This window comes from Oncorhynchus gorbuscha, linkage group LG18, assembly GCF_021184085.1.
Source record: "Oncorhynchus gorbuscha isolate QuinsamMale2020 ecotype Even-year linkage group LG18, OgorEven_v1.0, whole genome shotgun sequence".
Lineage (NCBI taxonomy): Eukaryota > Metazoa > Chordata > Actinopteri > Salmoniformes > Salmonidae > Oncorhynchus > Oncorhynchus gorbuscha.
In genome coordinates this window covers 49,487,231-49,502,425 of record NC_060190.1, presented here as the reverse complement: position 1 = coordinate 49,502,425, position 15,195 = coordinate 49,487,231, and positions in this window count along the sequence as shown.

Genomic DNA, 15,195 nt, shown 5'->3' with positions numbered 1-15,195 from the left:
ACCCCTTGACTTTTTCAAAATGTAGTTATTTTACAGTGTAAATTTGAAATGGATTAAATTGACATTTTGTGTCACTGGCCTACACACAATACCCAATTATGTCAAAGTGGAATTATGTTTTTAGAAATGTTTACAAATTAAGAAAAAATGAAAAGCTGAAATGTCTTGAGTCAATAACTATTCAAATCCTTTGTTATGGCAAGCCTGAATAAATTCAGGAGTAAAAATGTTCTTAAAAAGTCACATAATACATTGAATGGACACTGTGTGCAATAATAATGTTTAACATGATTTTTGAATGACTTCATGACTTCATCTCTGTACCCCACACCCACAATTATCTGTAAGGTCCCTCAGTCGAGCAGATCATTTCAAACTCAGATTCAACTACAAAGACAGGGGAGATTTCCAATGCCTCGCATTGGGCTCCTAGTTGTGGATTGGTAAAAAAAATACCTTTATCCCTTTAAGCATGATGAAGTTATTAATTACACTTTCGATGGTGTATCAATATACCCAGTCACTACAAAGATACAGGCGTCCTTCCTAACTCAGTTGCCAGAGAGGAAGGAAACTGCTCAGGGATTTCATCATGAGACTAATGGTGACTTTAAAACAGTTACAGAGTTTAATGGCTGTGATAGGAGAAAACAGAGGATGGATTAACAACATTGTAGTTACTTTACAACACTCATATGGTGAAAAGAAGGAAGACTGCACAGAATAAAAATATTCCAAAACATGTATCCTGTTTGCAATAAGGCACTAAAGTAAAACTGCAAATAATGTGGCAACGAAATGAACTTTATGTCCTGAATACAAAGCATTATGTTTGGGACAAATCCAACACAAGACATCACTGAGTGCCACTCACCCATATTTTCAAACATGGTGGTGGCTGCATCCTGTGATGGATATGCTTGTCATCAGCAAGGACTATGGAATTTTGTAGGATGAAAATAAACGAAATAGAGCTAAGCACAGGCTAAATCCTAGAGGCTAACCTGGTTCAGTCTGCTTTCCAACAGACACTGGGATACAAATTCACCTTCAGCAGGACAATAACCTAAAACACAAGACCAAATATACACTGGAGATGCTTACCAAGACCACATTGAATGTTTCTGAGTGGCCTAGTTACAGTTTTGACTTAAATTGTCTTGAAAATCTATGGCAAGACTTGAAAAGGACTGTCTAGCAATGATCAACAACCAACTTGACAGAGCTTGAAGAATTCTAAAAAGAATGATGTGCAATTATTGTAAAATCCAGGTGTTCAAAGCTGTTAGAGACTTACGACGTAAGACTCACAGCTGTAACCGCTGCCAAAGGTGCTTCTACAAAGCATTGACTGATGAGTGTGAATACTTATGTAAATTCAATATTTATTTGCAAAAATGTCAAAAAACATGTTTTCACTTTGTCGCTATGGGGTATTGCGTGTAGATGGGCGAGAAAAATAAATCCATTTAATCCATTTTTAATTCAGGCTGTAACACAACAAAATGTCAAATAAGTCAATGGGTAATATTACTTTCTGAAGGCACTGTATCTATAGCTTCTCCGAATACCTGTGTGTAACAGAAGGATGCCAGAAATGTGTTGTAACTTTAAAATATTGTCAGCTGCACCTGTGTTAAAATTAAAACACTGAAACAATTAAAACGGTTAAAACATTGTGCAGTAAATTTATATTTTATATGTATGAAATTATTTTTATGTGATATGAAATTACAGGGCTTTAAGTTTCTAGAACTGTATCATAATTGAGAATCGATTCACGTTTAGATTAAGTATTTGGCTGTTTTGTCTGCCAGAGCCAATTTACCTGTGAACATAACACATAAGGTCCTCAGTACATTCTTGGCCTATATACTGAGCTGATGAACATGGGCTATTCTTACACTAAATACCTTCATGCTGTATTGATGACAAGACAATAGTACTATGAAGGGTGTGCTATTCAAAAACAATCTTTATTTAAAAAATGTCCTGCTGTTTAGTCATATGCTTTTCTTTGTTTACAAAAATCCTTGAAATTTGAAGAGATGGTCTTATGATGAATGAGAGGATTGTGCTGAGACTGTTTGATTAACCTATTAGAATATGTACAGTGGGGCGAAAAAGTATTTAGTCAGCCACCAATTGTGCAAGTTCTCCCACTTAAAAAGATGAGAGAGGCTTGTAATTTTCATCATAGGTACACTTCAAAAATGACAGACAAAATGAGAAAAAAAATTCTCCAGAAAATCACATTGTAGGATTTTTAATGAATTTATTTGCAAATTATGGTGGAAAATGGCGGAAAATAAGAACACTAAGGCAACCTGCTTAAATGACTACAGACCCGTAGCATTCACGTCGGTAGCCATGAAGTGCTTTTAAAGGCTTATAAAGGCTTATAAACATCAACACCATTATCCCAGAAACCCTAGACCCACTCCAATTTGCATACCGCCCTAACAGATCCACAGATGATGCAATCTCTATTGCACTCCACACTGCCCTTCCCACCTGGACAAAAGGAACACTTATTTGAGAATGCTATTCATTGACTACAGCTCATTGTTCAACACCATAGTACCATCAAAGCTCATCATTCAGCTAAGGATCCTGGGACTAAACACCTCCCTCTGCAACTGGACCCTGGACTTCCTGACGGGCCACCCCAGGTGGTGAGGGTAGGTAGTAACACATCAGCCACGCTGATCCTCAACACTGGAGCCCCTCAGGGGTGCGTCCTCAGTCCCCTCCTGCACTCCCTGTTCACCCACGACTGCGTGGCCAGGCACGACTCCGACACCATCATTAAGTTTGCAAACAACACAACAGTGGTAGGCCTGATCACCGACAACAACGAGACCGCCTACAGGGAGGAGGTGAGAGAATTCGCTGAGTGGTGCCAGAATAACAACCTATCCCTCAATGTAACCAAGACTAAGAAGATGATTGTGGACTACAGGAAAAGGAGAACCGAGCATGCCCCCATTCTCATCGATGGGGCTGTAGTGGAGCAGGTTGAGAGCTTCAAGTTCCTTGGTGTCCACATCACCAACAAACTAACATGGTCCAAACACAGCAAGACAGCCGTGAAGAGGGCACGACAAAGCCTATTGCCCCTCAGGAAACTAAAGAGATTTGGCATGGGTCCTCAGATCCTCAAAAAGTTCTACAGCTGCAACATTGAGAGCATTGGTTGCATCACTGCCTGGTACGGAAACTGCTCAACCTCCGACCGCAAGGCACTACAGATGGTAGCGCGTGCGGCCAGTACATCACTGGCGCTAAGCTGCCTGCCATCCAGGACCTCTATACCAGGTGGTGTCAGAGGAAGGCCCTAAAAATTGTCAAAGACCCCAGCCACCTCAGTCATAGAATGTTCTCTTTACTATTGCATGGCAAGTTGTACCTGAGCGCCAGGTCCAGAACCAAAAGGCTTATCAACAGTTTTTACCCCCAAGCCAGAAGACTCCTGAACAGGTAATCAAATGGATTCCCGGACTATCTGCTACTCTCTGTTTGTCATATATGCATAGTCACTTTAACTATACATTCATTTACATACTACCTCAATTAGCCCGACTAACCTGTGCCCCCGCAGATTGGCTATCCGGACTATCTGCATTGTGTCCCGCCACCCGCCACCCACCACCCGCCAACTCCTCTTTTACGCTACTGCTACTCTCTGTTTGTCATATATGCATAGTCACTTTAACCATACCTACATGTACATACTACCTCAATCAGCCCGACTAACCGGTGTCTGTATATAGCCTCACTACTGTTATAGCCCCGTAACTGTATTTTTTCACTGTCTTTTTTTAACTGTTGTTTTTATTTCTTTACTTATCTATTGTTCACCTAATACCTTTTTTTAACTTAAAAATTGCACTGTTGGTTAGAGCCTGTAAGTAAGCATTTCACTGTAAGGTTTACACCTGTTGTATTCGGGCACACGTGACAAATAAACTTTGATTTGATTTGATTAGAATATGAATAAAGAGTAGGCCTACTCCACAGAGGCTGCACGAGTAGAATGGACAGAGTTTTTTTCAGGGGAAAAGGGATTATAAATAACTGATGTCCATCACTAACGATCCAAAGGGTTGTGTAGTAGAGGTTTCCATAACTCAGGGTCAAGTGGCCTGTTCAGGATGCAACATTACACTATGTTTAGATATACAGTACCAGTCAAAAGTTTGGACACACCTACTAATTCCAGGGTTTTTCTTTATTTTTACTATTTCCTACATTGATAGTGAAGACAGCAAAACTATGCAATAACATATATGGAATCATGTAGTAACCAAAAAAGTGTTAAACAAATCAAAATGTATTTTATATTTGAGATTATTCAAAGTAGCCTTCTCTCAACGAGCTTCATGAGGTAGTCACCTGGAATGCATTTCAATTAACAGGTGTGCCTTGTTAAAATTTAATTTGTGAATTTCTTTCCTTCTTAATGTGTTAATGAGCCAATCAGTTGTGTTGTGACAAGGTAGGGGTGGTATACAGAAGATAGCCCAATTTGGTAAAAGACCAAGTCCATATTATGGCAAGAACACATCAAATAAGCAAAGATAAACGACAGTCCATCATTACTTTAATAAGACATGAAGGTCAGTCAATCTGGAAAATTTCAAGAACTTTGAAAGTTTCTTCAAGTGGAGTCGCAAAAACCATCAAGGGCTATGATTAAACTGGTTCTCATGAGGACCGCCAAAGGAAAGGAAGAACTAGAGTTACCTCTGCTGCAGAGGATAAGTTCATTGTAGTTACCAGCCTCAGAAATTGCAGCCCAAATAAATGCTTAGTAACAGACACATCTCAACATCAACTGTTCAGAGGAGACTGTGTGAATCAGGCCTTCATGGTCGAATTGCTTCAAAGAAACCACGACTAAAGGACACCAATGAGAAGAAGAGACTTCCTTCGGCCAAGAAACACAAGCAATGAACATTAGACCGGTGGAAATCTGTCCTTTGGTCTGATGAGCACGAATTTGAGATTTTTGGTTCCAACCGCCGTGTCTTTGTGAGATGCAGAGTTGGTGAAGGGATTATCTCGATGTGTGATGGAGGAGGTGTGATGGTGTGGGGGTGCTTTTCTGGTGACACTGTCTGTGATTTATTTTGAAATCAAGGCACACTTAACCATCATGGCTACCACAGCATTCTGCAGCGATACGCCATCCCATCTGATTTGCGCTTGTGGGACTATCATTTGTTTTTCAGCAGGACAATGACCCAACACAACTCCAGGCTTTGTAAGGGCTATTTTACCAATAAGGAGAGTGATGTAGTGGTGCATCAGATGACCTGGCCTTCACAATTACCCGACCTCAACCCAATAGAGATGGTTTGGGATGAGTTGGACCGCAGAGTGAAGGAAAAGCAGCCTAAAAGGGATCAGCATATGTTGGAACTCCTTCAAGATTGTTGGAAAACATTCCAGGTGAAGCTGGTTGAGAGAATGCCAAGAGTGTGCAAAGCTGTCAACAAGGCAAAGGGTGGCTACTTTGAAGAATATAAAATATAACATATGTTTTGATTTGTTTAACACTTCATTGGTTACAACATGATTCCATATGTGTTATTTCATAGTTTTGATGTCTTCAATAGCATTCTACAATGTAGAAAATATTGAAAATAAAGAAAAACCCTTGAATGAGTAGACGTGTCCAAACTTTTGACTGGTACTGCAAATGTTTCATGTAGAACAGATAGGGGTATTTGTCATAGAATATGGAATCATGTCAGATTTATTCATTCTGTTTCTATCTGCACCATTCACGTTTCACATCACTGACTACAGACCCAGTTTTTCTGTTAGATTTGTCCCTTGCCAGATTTTGTTGATTTTGGTTTGTGTGCTTAAATGAATAAGCCCAATTGTTGAGCCCAAACATGCCAATAGAGTAACATCCCCTGGATCCAGTGGAAATATAGAAGGCTGTTGTAAAGTCATACCATTATCAGACATTCATATCAGACTGTCTGAGTGGACCCCTGCTCTTTCTCCTTTCATTCCTCTAACCTCTAGTGTCAATCATTTATGTGCACCAGTCATGGATGAATCTGAGATAGACAGTTAATTATGTCAAATAGAGATGAATTACACACAGCTAGATGTAACACTGGAGCTTGACAAAAACTAGAAGTAACACACGATCTTAACAAAAACCTTAGTTTTTTAGGCTGGTGTAATTTAAAGTCTGCCCCCACACGTGTGGTAACTAAGAGTAGGCTTTGCTCAAATTGTAGGCTGTGTTCAGTGCTGGCTTGGAGAGGGAAGTGTTGTCAAAGAGCTGTGTGTGTGTGTGTGGGCGTGCGCGCGTGTGTGCATGTGAAATGTTTTCAGTTATGGTCTGAAGTCATGCAGAGCTGAGAATTGGACTAAACTGCTGCAGTGTTGATAGATGTTATTAGAACTATGTAGTGAGCATAACTGCATAGAGATCCATGATTATGATACTGTATACATGTATAAAATAACATTGTGAGCAATACAGGTGAGCAATGCAACATTGACATTTTAAGTGTAGTATTGAATAAAAAATGAATTCACTGATACATGACAAACATTGTGAGGTGTGTTACAGTCAGAGGCATTGTGTGGTGTGTACGGAAGGTGTGTACATGAGACCTGTGGATTGTAAATGTATGAGGTGAGGCAGTTTTAAAAATGCATGCTGTCTATCTTCTCGAGTGTTCTGTGTGAGATCAGACTGTGCTCTGGCTGTCTGTGCTCAGGGCTGATACTGGAGTAAGGAGAATAGACGTTTCTATGGTAACCAGGTGAGAGAGTTTCTCCCCTCTACATCCCCTTCTTCTGCTTTCTTTCTCAATATTGGTTTCGATGTTAAATGTAGCTAAGGTTGTTTAGAGCAGGGGTTTTCAATCTTTTTATAGTCCTGTACCCCTTCAAACATTCAACCTCTAGCTGCGTACCCTCTCTAGCACCAGGGTCAGCGCACTCTCAAATGTTGTTTTTTTGCCATCATTGTAAGCCTGCTATACGATATATTTATTAAACATAAGAATGGGTGTGAGTTGTCGTCACAATCCGGCTCGTGGGAAGTGACAAAGAGCTGTTATAGGACCAGGGCACAAATAATATTAATCAATAATATTATTTAGCCACCTTACATATGAAACCTTATTTGTTCATCTAAAATTGTGTATAACTCACCACAGGTTAATGAGAAGCTGTGCTTGAAAGGATGCACATAACTCTGCAATGTTGAGTTGTATTGGAGAGTCTCAGTCTTAAATCATTTTCCACACACAGTCTGTGCCTGTATTTAGTTTTCATGCTAGTGAGGGCCGAGAATCCACTCTCACATACAGTGGAAGTCGGAAGTTTACATACACCTAAGCCAAATACATTTAAACTCAGTTTTTCACAATTCCTGGCATTTAATCCTAGTAAACAATTCCCTGTCTTAGGTTAGTTAGGATCACCACTTTATTTTAAGAATGTGAAATGTCAGAATAATAGAAGAGATAATGATTTATTTCAGCTTTAATTTCTTTTATCACATTCCCAGTGGGTCAGAAGTTTACATACACTCAATTAGTATTTGGTAGCAATGGCTTTAAATTGTTTAACTTGGGTCAAATGTTTCGGGTAGCCTTCCACAAGCCTCTCACAATAAGTTGGGTAAATTTTGGCCCATTCCTCATGACAGAGCTGGTGTAACTGAATCAGGTTTGAGGCCTCCTTGCTCACACACGCTTTTTCAGTTCTGCCCACAAATGTTCTATAGGTTTGAGGTTAGGGCTTTGTGATGGCCACTTCAATACCCTGACTTTGTTGTCCTTAAGCCATTTTGCCACATCTTTGGAAGTATGATTGGGGTCATTGTCCATTTGGAAGACCCATTTGCGACTAAGCTTTAACTTCCTGACTGGATATATTGAAGCAACATCTCAAGACATCGCATCATTTTCCTCCCTCATGATGTCATCTATTTTGTGAAGTGCACCAGTCCCTCTTGCAGCAAAGCACCCCCACAGCATGATGCTGCCACCCCGTGCTTCACGGTTGGGATGGTGTTCTTCGGCTTGCAAGCCTACCCCCTTTTCCTCCAAACATAATGATGGTCATTATGGCCAAACAGTTCTATTTTTGTATCATCAGACCAGAGGACATTTCTCCAAAAAGTATGATCTTTGTCCCCATGTGCAGTTCAAACCATAGTCTGGCTTTTTTATGGCGGTTTTGGAGCAGTGGCTTCTTCCTTGCTGAGCGGCCTTTCAGGTTAAGTCGATATAGGACTCGCTTTACTGTGGATATAGATACTTTTGTACCTGTTTCCTCCAGCATCTTCACAAGGTCCTTTGCTGTTGTTCTGGGATTGATTTGCACTTTTCGCACCAAAGTACGATAATCTCTAGGAGACAGAACTCGTCTCCTTCCTGAGCATTATGACAGCTGTGTGGTCCCATGGTGTTTATACTTGCGTACAATTGTTTGTACAGATGAACGTGGTACCTTCAGGCATTTGGAAATTGCTCCCAGGGATGAACCAGACTTGTGGAAGTCTACATTTTTTTTTGGTGAGGTCTAGGCTGATTTTGTTTGATTTTCCCATGATGTCAAGCAAAGAGGCACAGAGTTTGAAGATAGGCCTTGAAATACATCCACAGCTACACCTCCAATTGACTCAAATGATGCCAATTAGCCTAAAGCCGTGACATAATTTTCTGGAATTTTCCAAGCTGTTTAAAGGCACAGTCAATTTAGTGTATGTAAACTTCTGACCCACTGGAATTGTGATACAATGAATTATAAGCGTAATAATCTGTCTGTAAACAATTGTTGGAAAATTACTTTTGTCATGCACAAAGTAGATGGCCTAACCAACTTGCCAAAACTATAGTTTGTTAACAAGACATTTGTGGAGAGGTTGAAAAACAAGTTTTTATGTAAACATTTATGTAGACTTCAACTGTACGTGGTTGCAAAGGGCGTCAGTGTCTTAACAGCAAGATATTCCAAGGTAGGATACTCTGAGCACATCCCAATCCAAGAATCTGGCAGTGGTTTCTGATTAAATTACATTTTCACAGAAACGCTTATTGCAATTTCGAAGTGAGGCTCCCTTGTTCAGATATCAATAAGTGGACTGGAGCCAGGACATGAAAGGGATAACAAATCTAGTTGTTTGTGTCATTCATTTCGGGAAAGTACATGCCTAATTGGGCACCCACATTTGACATTGTCCGTAAGCTTGAGTTCATTTGTACACTAAATATCATACAATGATGGAAAGACCTGTGTGTTGTGCTTCTTAATGCAGACAGAGAAGAGCTCCAACTTCTTAATCATAGCATTAATTTTGTCCTGCACATTGAGTATTTTTTTGCGGAGAGTCCCTGTAATCCTAGCTTCAGATCATTCAGGCAAGAAAAAACATCACCCAGATAGGCCAGCCGTGTGAGAATCTCGACATCATGCAAGCGGTCAGACAAGTGAAAATGATGGTCATTAAAGAAAACTTTAAGCTCTTCTCTCAATTCAAAACAATATGTCAATACTTTGCCCCTTGATAACCAGGGGCCGGATTCACAAAACATTCTTAAGAATAAATTTCTTCTGCCATTTTTTTCCTTAACTAAGAAGGAAGAAGGAAGTTAAGCAAAGTTGCTATTCCTATTCCTGGGGCGGCAGGGTAGCTTAGTGGTTAGAGCGTTGGACTAGTAACCGGAAGGTTGCAAGTTCAAACCCCAAGCTGACAAGGTACAAATCTGTCGTTCTGCCCCTGAACAGGCAGTTCTGAGGCCGTCATTGAAAATAAGAATTTGTTCTTAACTGACTTGCCTAGTTAAATAAAGTTTAAAAAATAAAGTAATTGGAAAAGTTCTTTAGGTTTTTCCTAATTTTCCTGAGAAAAAACTTAAGAAGAAATGGGATTGAAAATAATGCTTTAGGATTTCTTGGAAATGTACTTAACTTTAGGTAAACCTTTGTCTTGAGACAAATGGATACCTTTGTAACCATGAACGTTTTCTTGCGCCACAGACACAGTTGGCTACCGGATATTTAAATACAGTAAGAATACAAATTAAACACGCATTATCTAGCTAGCTAGTAATTACCAACATGTTACAATATTCTGGAAGTGTTAAATAGCTAACAATATCTTGTCAATTTGCAAAGAAGAACTTGGCTAACTTAGCTAACGTTACCGTCGTTAGCTATTTTGGCTATAGTGTCTTTACACGTTAGCTAGCTAACGTAGCGAACTAAATTTCCAGTCGCACAGTCCCTCTACCACCTTCTCTATGATGGACGACACCTTCGCCTCCAGCTGGTCCACATGGTCTCTCTGCTCCTTTCTTCTTAGTAGCAGACTTGATGTTGGACCACCTATTTTTTACTGCATCACTGTCCCTTGCCATACCACCGATGGCAGAGACAAGTCTCCCCAACAGCAAGCTTTTCCTGGCTGCTATTTACTCCACCATCACTTCAATCTCTTTTCTTGGTTATCCATTTTTGATTTTGATATAGCTAGTCTGATGGCTATAATGTATGGAAAATAGCCAAATAACCAAATCCGATCACATAGGGGTTATTTATTGGTTTCAAGCACGTCACTAATGTCAATGCTAAATAAGAAGTTTTTAAGAAAGATATTTACAAAGTTCCTAAGAAAACTACGAATTCCTAAGAACATTTTGAGGAGTTGCATTTACAAACTATCTTATGAACTTCCTATTTTTTTTCTTAAGAAACTTCTTACATTTTTTCATAAGTAACCTTTGTGAATCCGGCCCCAGCTCACTTCTGTATGTTGTAAAAGCGTTACATGGTTGCTGCCCATATCATTGGATAGATTGGATTGGATTGGATTTTGGATTTTGCTGAACACTAGATGGTTTAATTTTATTTTTGCAGTGAAGGCTACTCAGGCTACTCACCCAAATGTATAGCCCCGTCGGAAAATCTAAATGGACTGTTTGAAAATGTGAAGAGAAACGAATGTAAAAAAAAATATTATAATTTTTTTTTTTTTTGGTTTACCACCCACAGCATTGCAGTATGGGAATACCTGGTTTAGAAGACACAGTTTGACACTCATCTTAGCAAAATGTCAAAGCAGACATCTTTCAGTGTTTCAGCTTTTCAGTGAACGTCAAGTACATGGAAAAAAGGAATTGATACTGTCTGCTACCTTGCCTTGCATCCATAGACATTTTATATATACAGTGGTGCAAAAAGGTCAGCCACCAATTGTGCAAGTTCTCCCACTTAAAGACGAGAGAGGCCTGTCATTTTCATCATAGGTACACTTCAACTATGACAGACAAAATTAGAAAAAAAATCCAGAAAATCACATTGTAGGATTTTTTATGAATTTATTTGCAAATTATGGTGTGTACGCCGGGGACCCCTCGATGGGGACCCCCCGGGGACTCCCCGCGGACCCCTCGATGTCCAGAGGGGGCGGAGGGACCTCCGGCACCTCACCTTCTTGCAGGGGACCAGCTACCACCGGCCTGAGGAGAGACACATGAAACGAGGGGTTAATAAGATAATAGGACGGGAGTTGTAGTCTATAACACACCGTGTTTATCCTCCTCAGGACTTTGAAGGGCCCCACGCTCTGCGGCCCCAGGTTCCGGCAGGGCAATCGGAGGGGCAGGTTTCCGGTCAAGAGCCAGACCCCGGGGGCCTCACTTGGTGGGCAGGTGGTGAGAGGGAACCAGGAGGTGGGTAGGTTTCTGCGGTAGTGTTGCCAGGACTGGCCAGGAGAATGGGTGGAGTTGGCCCAGAACTCACTCCGCCACTCCTCCACGAACATGTCACCATTTCAATGCGTGTTGGGCTACCAGCCAGTCCTGGCACAGTGGCATCAGAGTAGCGGTCAGTGTTCCTCTTCTGCCGTCCACAGGCTTGTTTGAGGGATTCCTGGACGGCCCTCCAGGTCTCCTTGGAGCGCTGCACCTGACGCTGCACCTCGATCTGACTCTGATGCCACTGTGCCAGGACCGGCCGGTAGCCCAACACTCATTGAAATGGTGACATGTTCGTGGAGGAGTGGCGGAGTGAGTTCTGGGCCAACTCCGCCCATTCTCCTGGCCAGTCCTGGCAACACTACCGCAGAAACCTACCCACCTCCTGGTTCCCTCTCACCACCTGCCCATTACTCTCGGGTGATAACCAGAGGTCAAGCTGACCGAGACCCCCAGATGCTCCATAAATGCCCTTCACCCTCAGGACGTGAACTGGGGACCCCGATCAGAGACGATGTCCTCCGGCACCGCGTAGTGAGCACACACCGAACAGGAAGAGACATAGAACCTCACGTCCCTAACTGAGGTGGGTCACGAGTACTTCCCCCTATGAACCCTGCGCTTCCTCGCCATACCAGGATGACCAGAAGAGGGTAGTGTGTGAGCCCACTGAATCAATTGATCACGGACACCAAGCGGCACGTACTTACGACCTGTAGGAAATATGTGGAGGCGCAGGTTCCACCGCTAACGCCCGCTCAATGTCCGCTTCCACCTCGCATACCACTGGTGCCACGAGCCTAGAAGCTGGAAGGATGGGAGTAGGATCGATGGGCCTATCCTCCTTGTCATAGAGACGGGACAGCGCGTCGGCCTTCATGTTCAGGGAACCTGGTCTATACGAGATCATAAACCTAAATCGGCTGAAGAAGATGGCCCACCTTGCCTGACGTGGATTCAGTCTCCTCGCTGCCCGGATATACTCCAGGTCCGGGTGCGCCAACACAGGCACATCAGTGAACAGCGCCTTCAACCGATTGAAGGCTCTGTCAGTCTCTGCCGACCACTGTAACCGCACCATCCCCCCTTTCAGCAGTGAGGTAATGGGAGCCGCCACCTGGCCAAAACCCCGGATAAACGTCCGGTAGTAATTGGCAAACCCTAAAAACCGCTGCACCCCCTTTACCGTGGTTGGAGTCAGCCAATTACGCACGGCCTTAATGCGGTCACACTCCATCACCACCCCCGAGGTGGAAATGCGATAACCCAGGAAGGAGACGGCTCGTTTGGAGAACACACACTTCTCAGCCTTGATGTATAGCTCATGCTCCAGCAGTCGACAAAGCACCTTGCGCCTTAGAGACACATGCGTGGCGCGCGTGGCGGAATAGATCAGGATATCATCAATATATACAACCACGCCCTGCCTGTGCAGGTCCCTGAGAATCTCATCTACAAAGGTTTGAAAGACGTCTGGAGCATTCTTTAACCCATACGACATGACGAGGTACTCATAATGGCCCGATGTGGTACTAAACGCGATTTCATTTTTTCCAGTTTAGTGAAAAAACGCGCTCCGTGAAATGATTCCTCTTCCGTAGTGATGAGAGGTAGCTGGTAACTAAACCCCACTGTGATGGAAATGAGAAATCGATAATCAATGCACGGACGCAGACCTCAATCCTTTTACTTCACAAAAAGAAACTTGAGGAGACGGGTGACATGGAGGGCCGAATGTGCCTCTGTCCCAGAGATTCCGTGACATATGTCTCCATAGCCAACATCTCCTCATGTGACAATGGGTACACGTGACTCCTGGGAAGCACAGCGTTTACCTGGAGGTTTATCGCACAACCCCCCTGTCGATGAGGTGGTAATTTGGTCGCTCTCTTCTTACAGAAGGCCAAATCGGCATCCTCAGAGGGAATGGCACAGTGGAAACCTGGTCTGGACTCTCCACCGACGTGGCACCGATGAAAACTCCCATACACCTACCTGAACACTCCTCTGACCACCCCTGGAGAGCCCCCTGTTTCCACAAAATACTGGGATTGTGACTGGCCAGAATGGGAACCCCCATCACCACTGGAAACGCATGTCAATCGATAAGGGACTAATCTGCTCCCTATGATCCCCCTGCATTTCCATGTCCAGTGGAACCGTGGCCTCCCTGACCAGCCCTGACCCTAATGGTCAGCTATCTAAGGAGTTCACGGGGAAGGGGGGATCTATCAGCACCAGAGGAATTCCCAGCTTACGGGCGAGTCCGCGATCCATAATGTTCCCAGCTGCGCCTGAATCGACTAGCGTCTTATGCTGGAGAGAGAGAAAATTAAAGGATTTTTTTTATATAATCCCAACAGGGGGCTCTAGGTGAGTTTGATGCTGACTCACCTGGGGGGACCAAGAAGTGTTCTGCCTGCCCTCTCGACTCCCAGACGGGCTCCTCCAGCACCGGTCGGATGTGTGTCCTCTCCGGCCATAGCTGGTGCAGGAGGACCCTCCTCTTCCGGTACCCCTCGAAGCGGCACCTCCTAACTCCATAGGAATGGGAGCGGGAGGGCTAGGAGGTGGAACTGACAGGACCCTTTCTGAATGCCCGCGGGCAGGTAGCAGATTGTCCAGCCGGATTCACATGTCTATGAGTTCGTTGAGGGAGAGAGTGGCGTCCCGACAAGCTAGCTCCCTGTGGACGTCCTCCCGGAGGCTGCACCGGTAGTGGTCCATCAGGGCCCTGTCATTCCACCCGGCCCCAGCAGCCAAGGTCTGGATCTCCAACGCAAAGTCCCGCACGCTCCTCGTCTCCTGCCTAAGGTGGAATAGCCGCTCAGCCGTCGCTCGGCCCTCCGGAGGGTGGTCGAACACGGCCCGGAAATGGTGGGTGAACTCTGGATAGTCATCCCTCTCCAGTTTGGGCCATTCCAGACAGCGGTGGCCCACTCCAGAGCTTGGCCCGTCAGGCAGGAGACGAGGACGCTCACACTCTCCTCACCAGAGGGAGTCAGCCTCACGGTAGCCAGGTACAACTCGAGCTGGAGTAAAAACCCCTGGTACCCAGCCGCTGCTCCATCGTACTCCCTCAGGGGCGCAAGACGAAGTGCGCTGGAGCCGGACGCCGCCGGAGGAGTAGGTTGACTCATCGGAGGAGCTGGATGCGCGGTGGGGAGACCACTCCTCTCCCATCGGTCCATTCTCTCCATCATCTGGTCCATCACAGACCCAATCCGATGGAGGATGGTGGTATGATGGAGGACGCGCTCCATCGATGGAAGGGGGGTGGCCGCTCCTCCTGCTGACTCCATTCTTGATGGTGCGGGCGTCTGTGACGCACTCAGGCGTAGTGGGTGCGGAGTCAGGCGCAGGAGGCAGAAGGTACAGAATAGTGCCTATTTTTCGGCACAGGAAAAATCGTAAACGCCAAATAACGGGCGCACTTCCACGATAAGTCCAA